A 6806-nucleotide genomic window follows, 5' to 3' on the forward strand; every position below is an offset into this window, starting at 1 on the left:
ATATATTTAAGACAGAAATAAAGTTTGGCAGTCAAGAAAACCTCGGAAAACAAAGGGGAGGATATGGTAGGTCATTGAAACAGATTCGAAATTCTTTATCTGTTTCAATGACCTACCATATCCTCCCCTTTGCTTTCGAGGTTTTCTTGACTGCCAAATTTTATTTCTGTCTTATTTTCAACGAGCCCCTCATTTCCGATTCTGATTCGCTAAATATATATATATATATATATTTATATATATATATATATATATATATATATATATATATATATATAGTAAGATAAAACTGATAAAGCACGCAGAAATAGTATAAGTAAAGAGTCGGATAGCAAGAACAATAACCAAGAACCGTCTCAGTGTCCGCAGTCATTAATTAAAGCATTGCATATTGCCCTCAATTAGGCCTTTAAATTTTCGCACAGATGCCAATCATATCCGGTGAACTTAACTTGGCCCTGCTAATTGGAACCAGTTGTCTTCTTTCCGGATGTTGAGTTCAGTTCAATGTTATTCTGCAGATTCCTCATTGCAAGTTTTGTCTTGGTTTATATCGAGAAAGGCAGAGTTATCGACGGATAGGCCGTGACGTCAGTTTACCCATGCTGACAGCTGACTCTGCAGCACACGATCTGCGACACGAAATTTTGGACGAGGGAAAAATAAACTGCTCGACTACACATCCACGGCAGGCGCCACAGAAACTGTGTCCCAAGACAGGCACGTCTATGGCCAACTTCTGGCAAGTCCTGCCAGCAACCAGGTTCTGGCAGCCACTGATGGCAACTTGAACAGCACACGTTCAGCCCTCAACACTTCGGGATTTCTCCGGCCGCCCGTGTTCAGACACCCAACGGCAGGTACCCGGCTGCCAGATATACAGTTTACTTTCGGCGGCCAATGTTCAGAAAAAGACTGGCGAAGGACGGCCTTCGGGCATGCGTTTTTCTTTCGGAAAGCGATGCCCAGCCGAAGCAAGGCAAGCGACCGGCCAAAGAATATTTGTATTCATGTGCCAGTCGGTGTTCGGAAGGACACCGGCCGGAGGTCGGCTTCCGCGAATTCGCTCTTCCTATGGTGAACCGCGCGTCCGGAGGCCGAATATTAGTTTTCTACGGGCAACCGGTTTTATAAAAGAGACCGGCCGACGTACGGCCCCAGAATTTATCTTTTTTGTTCTGTTGGCATTCTTCAGCCTAAACTACGGCAAGCGAATGGCCGCAGAATATTTGGCAACCGCTGTTCAGGAGTACTACAGCCGACGTGGGGTCTCAACTACTCCCGAAGTATTTCGGCGCAGCAACAGTTGATTCCATTCAGATTTGCAGTTGCCAAAATATCAGAAGTGCCTCTATGGGTTGTACCTGATCTACAGGTGCGGTTGTCGATTCCTGGAATCGGTAAAAAATCCTACATGGCGTCTTCGGTATTTAGACAACTTTCACTATTTTACATCAGTACGGAGAGGCGTCGCATGTTTTTGTTGGCGGCTCGGTCACGGCGTCTTCGTCGGCAGCGGCAGTGGTTATGCCTCGGAAGGACCTGACCCAACGTTTCAAGATTGCATACAGGACGTCGTCTACCGCAGCAGAACTCGTCGGTTTACGCGAAGCGCTCCGCACTATTTCTTGTGAAAGTTCACAGCAGTGGATTATCTTTTGCGACTGCAAACCAGCGCTGCAGGTACTAAGGTACCCAATGAAGCGAGGCGCGTACGATCAGCTGATTACTGATGTCGCTATCCTGTTTAAAGAGTTGAATGAAAAGGGTCACACGGTGGTGTTTCAGTAGATACCAAGTCACTGTGGCATCGCTGGAAATGAGTTGGCGGATGCAGAAGCACAGCAGGCACACCACAATGGAACTCTCCTGTCTATACCGATCACAAGGCAGGATGCTAACGCGATACTCTACGGAGCACGTAAACAAGTTGCAGTCTTGCATTCGTCGGACCCGCAGAATCGACATGAACGCCTTCACAAGCTCGATCCAGAGCAGAAGTTCTGGGTCAGTCATGCTCCTCGTCTTCGCCGATGTCAAGAGACACTGCTACACAGGCTGCGTCTTAGAGTAGCATTGACTCGGAAGTATCTTCACATAATCGGACGAGAGGGCAGCCCAGACTGCCTTCTGTGCGGTTGTCGTGAGACTATTGAACATTTGCTTAGTGCTTGTCCAAAGTACTCTACTGAGCGAATGAACCTTGATACAGCTTTACTACGCTTGGACACTCACCCTCTGTCCGAACAAAATATTTTGGGCACGTGTGCTGACAACAGGAAGCAAAGCCTAGCCATTAAAGCCCTGTTTACATTTCTTGGTGACTCCTCTTTGGATTCTCGCCTCTAGGTTGCGACAAAATTGAACAGGCTGCGAAATAATGTTTTAGCAGTTTCTTTTTTTTTTCATGGATGTTAGTAGTGTGCTGAAAAGTGAACTGTAGTCATCTGATTCAGCACCCCGTTGTACGTGAGACGTTTATTGGTTTTACTGCTTGTACATAGTTCATTTGTCGCTTTCATTGTCATTTCCCATACCTTCCATATTCATTCCTTTCTCTTTCTGCCCCCAGTACCCTCCCCCCAGAGGGAAGTAGCAGGCCCAAGATCAATTTCTCAGGCCGACCTGTTCTCCTTTTCAATAAACATTTACTCTCTCTCTCTCTTTCTCTCTCTCTTTCTCTCTCTCTCTCTCTCTCTCTGTGTCTCTCTCTCTCTCTCTCTCTCTCTCAGGGTACACGTCATTGTTTTCGTTAAGCTGGGTACAGCCGAACAACGACTCGCGTTTGGGTGCTGAGAACCCATGCACAACTGATGTTTGTAAGGAGACCCGCCGGTGTACGTCGGGTTCTTCCTTCGGTGAGGAATTGCGCTGCTGAGCACGAGGTCGCGGGTTCGATTCCCGGCCGCGGCGGTCGCTTTTCTGATGGAGGCGAAAAGCAAAAATGCCCGTGTGTACGAGATTTCGGCGCACGTTAAAGATCCCCAGGTGGTCAAAATTAATCCGGAGCCCTCCACTACGGCGCGCCTCATCGCCTGCGTTGCGTCGGCGCGTTAAACCCTACAATCAGTCAATCAATCCTTCGGTGTGGAAAAAATTCGTTAGGGAGCTGAGCGATTCAGACACGTTTTGAATCCGCTCGGTGTGTATACGCTTTAAATGAACGAACTTCATTTGTCAAGCAGTAATGAATGGTAGTGGATGAACCGGCAAGGTGCAGGGACCCAGTGGACATTACAAGTTTACCTTTTAGGCCATCAATGCCATTTATGGCCACAAGAAGATTCAGCAGCAGCGGTCGTGGCTGAGCAGAGCTGCACTAAGGATCAATCTTTCTACGCACAGGTTCGTGAGCGCATCGTCAGCTGCACGTGTACGAGGACTACGGAGCGACCAGCGCCTGCGCTACCGCTCCGATTATCCCAGCCCATCTCGGAAATTGCCCACCACTGCGCAACCGGTAGCTGTGGGACCTACTAAAGGAACCACGCCAACGGAGGACCACCATTCAGCAGCAGCGGTCGTGGCTGAGCAGAGCTGCACTAAGGATCAATCTTTCTACGCACAGGTTCGTGAGCGCATCGTCAGCTGCACGTGTACGAGGACTACGGAGCGACCAGCGCCTGCGCTACCACTCCGATTATCCCAGCCCATCTCGGAAATTGCCCACCACTCCGCAACCGGTAGCTGTGGAACCTACAAAAGGAACCACGCCAACGGAGGACCACCATTCAGCAGCAGCGGTCGTGGCTGAGTAGAGCTGCACTAAGGATCAATCTTTCTACGCACAGGTGCCTCTTCAATTTTTTCCAACCCACCTTTGCCTGTTACCGCGACTGCTGCTGCTGGTGGTTTTGCTGTTGGTTTTGTTGTTATTAGTGAGCTGAGACTATGCCTACAAACACCCCAGGCGGCACAGAAAGTGTGCCCCAAGACCGGCCCGTCTATGGCCGCTTTCTGGCATGTCCGGCCAGCATCCAGGTTCTGGCAGCCACTGATCATGCGTTGAACGGCCAACATTCGGCAACCAGCGCTTCGGTATTTTTCCGTCCGCCCGTGTCCGGACGCACAACGGCAGCTAACCGGCTGCCAGATATTCAGTTCTCTTACGGCTGCCGATGTTGAGAAAGAGAACGGCCGAAGTACGGCCCTAGGGCATCCGTTTTTTTTTTCGGGAAGCGGTAACAGGCCGAAGCACGGCTAGCGACCGGCCACAGAATATGCGTATTCTTGCGGCAGTTGGTGTTCGAAAGGAGACCGGCCGGAGCGCGGCTGCCGTGCATTCGTTGTTTCAACGGTGAACCGCGCGTCCGGCGGTAGAATATTCGTTTTCTTCGGGCAACCAGTGTTATGAAGGATACCGGCCGACGTACGGCCCCAGAATATACGTTTTTCATTCGGTTAGCTGTCCTCGGCCGAATTACGGCAAGCGAATGGCCACCGAATATATGGCAACCGGTGTTCAAGAGGAGACCGGCCTACGTAAGGTATCTGGTTATACGTCGTTTTTTCGGCAAACGGCATACAGCCGAACAACGGCACGCGCCTGGGCGCCGAGAATTCATGCAAAGACGTGTTTGGAAGGAGACCGACTGGTTTTTTCCTGGGGGCAGAAAAAGCCGTTAGGGAGCCGAACGACGGGGACGCGTTTTTCATCCGCTCCGTGTTTCTACGTTTTAAATGAACGAACATCGTTTTTCAAACAGTAATGAGTGTTCTCGGTGAACGGGCAAGGTGCAAGGACTCACTGGACATTAGCAGGGAACGTTTCAGGCCATCAAAATGTCATTTATTGCCACAAGAAGACTGTGCCACACCGACGGGTGAGCTAAGCCTCGCCAGTCATCGCCGCTACGACGCCTCTGCCGCCGGCTTTGTCGACGCATCAGCTCGAGGATATTCGCCCCCTCAAGAAATGGAGAGCATTGGAGACATCGACCCGGCAGAGATGTCCGATCCGAGATGAAGATGGTTCACCAAATAACTGGCCTTCAAGGGCGTCGAGCAAGCGGCCACCACGCAGGAGCTAAAACGCCACCATGTTAAGGACTCCCCACCAAAGAAAGGCAAGTGCGAGCAAAAGCGCAAGTTATTCTGCGTACAATTAAACTGCGACAAGCAATGTTGCACTATGTTGTTGGTGATAATCGTAGAAGAGACTCGCTCGCGCATTGGTAGGATCAACTTCATGCCCTGCACTATGTTACTTCATGGGATTTTACGACTGCCTATTTAGAAAAAAAACTATTTTAAATTTGCGATAACAACAGAGCCTTGTAGCTGACGAAGCCTAGCTGTTAATTTAGTTCCGATGTTTGAAGGTGAGCTTAGCTACTCTTGGGATATGACTCATTTGGTTAAACATAATCGCCAGCATCCTAATCCTAGCAAACACGGATTTTGTCAGGATTTTCTTGCTCAACGCAGATTGTTGAGTTCACGCACGATTTGGTTCTTATAAGCTTACAGTGGTTGACTGTATATTCTTGGACTGCAAAAAAAGGAAATGATGGTGTTCCATATCCCCTTCTGCGTAGTACATTTCGTCCTATGAACTGAATGAATCGGTTTTTGCATTATTATTACTATTGGCCCTATAACTTTGTTAAAAAGTACTGTGTAGTTTACCGGACTATAGCGAATGAACGTGATTCCGTATACCTGAAGCTTTATTCGAATTTAATAACATCCTGGTGTGCTGATTCAGAAACGTTTTTGGATGTTAAACAGTGTGCTAACGTGGCACCTTTACAAGAAAACCTTAATTCCAACTGAATACGTATACCGTAAATTATGCTGCTGCGACAACGGCCGAGGAATATAAATACCTAGGAGTTTATTTAGGGAGGGGTTAGAGGTTAAATAGGCAGGTTCACACCATAAACGTTACGGCTGCATATGCTTTTGTCTTTCTGAGACGAAATTTCAGTGAACCTCCAACTAACTGAAAATAAATGAAAATAAAAATTTCACTCATGTGCGCTCAATCTTGGAGTACGCATGTGTTTTCGTGGATCCCTACACCAAAGAGCTGGTTGATACGCTCGAAAACATACAGAATATGTCAGTGCGATTCGTATTAGGTAATTGTCACGCTCAACTTAGCATGAGAGAAATTAAAAGTAAACTGAAATGGCAGGACGTGAAAGATCACAGACGAAACCACAGGTTGAACTTTTTTCGTAATATCTATCATTCGAAAACTGAAGTAGAAGGGGAGAAGTATGTCCAAGCGCCATTCTACATATCGCAAAGTGGGACTGCTAGCTTAAAGCAAATTATTAACTTTCCTTTAAAAGTGGCGCCTTGCGCGATTCATTTTATTTTACATCAATACTGCGGTGTAATTATCTTCCACCTATGATTGCATTAACTGTTTATATTGACGATTTCAAGCGCGCTTTGTAGAATTATCTTGTTATTTTGTCTCATATTTAATGCTTAGTGTTATGTATCTCCCTTCTGTAATGCATGCAAAGGCAAGCAGGCATAAAATAAATAAATAAATAAAACAATGAATAAATAAATGAATATAAAGAAATAAATCAATAATAAATAAATAAAACAATGAATAAATAAATGAATAAAAATAAATAAATTGATAAATAAATAGATAAATAAATAAATAAATAAATAAATAAATAAATAAACTTCCAGAGGCGCAAGTTTGCCTCCGACGGGTTGAGAACCCTACGGATTCAACCTTGCCCAATAAAATATTTATTGCCCTATTCGTTGCAGTATGCAAGGTTTCCTGTATGCATGCTATTATTGCTATGTTATTGGTTTGAGACAAATTATGTAAC

This window comes from Haemaphysalis longicornis, unplaced genomic scaffold (genome assembly GCF_048455015.1).
Source record: "Haemaphysalis longicornis isolate Haplotype H1 unplaced genomic scaffold, Haemaphysalis longicornis Haplotype H1 scaffold_1, whole genome shotgun sequence".
Taxonomy (NCBI): Eukaryota; Metazoa; Arthropoda; class Arachnida; order Ixodida; family Ixodidae; genus Haemaphysalis; species Haemaphysalis longicornis.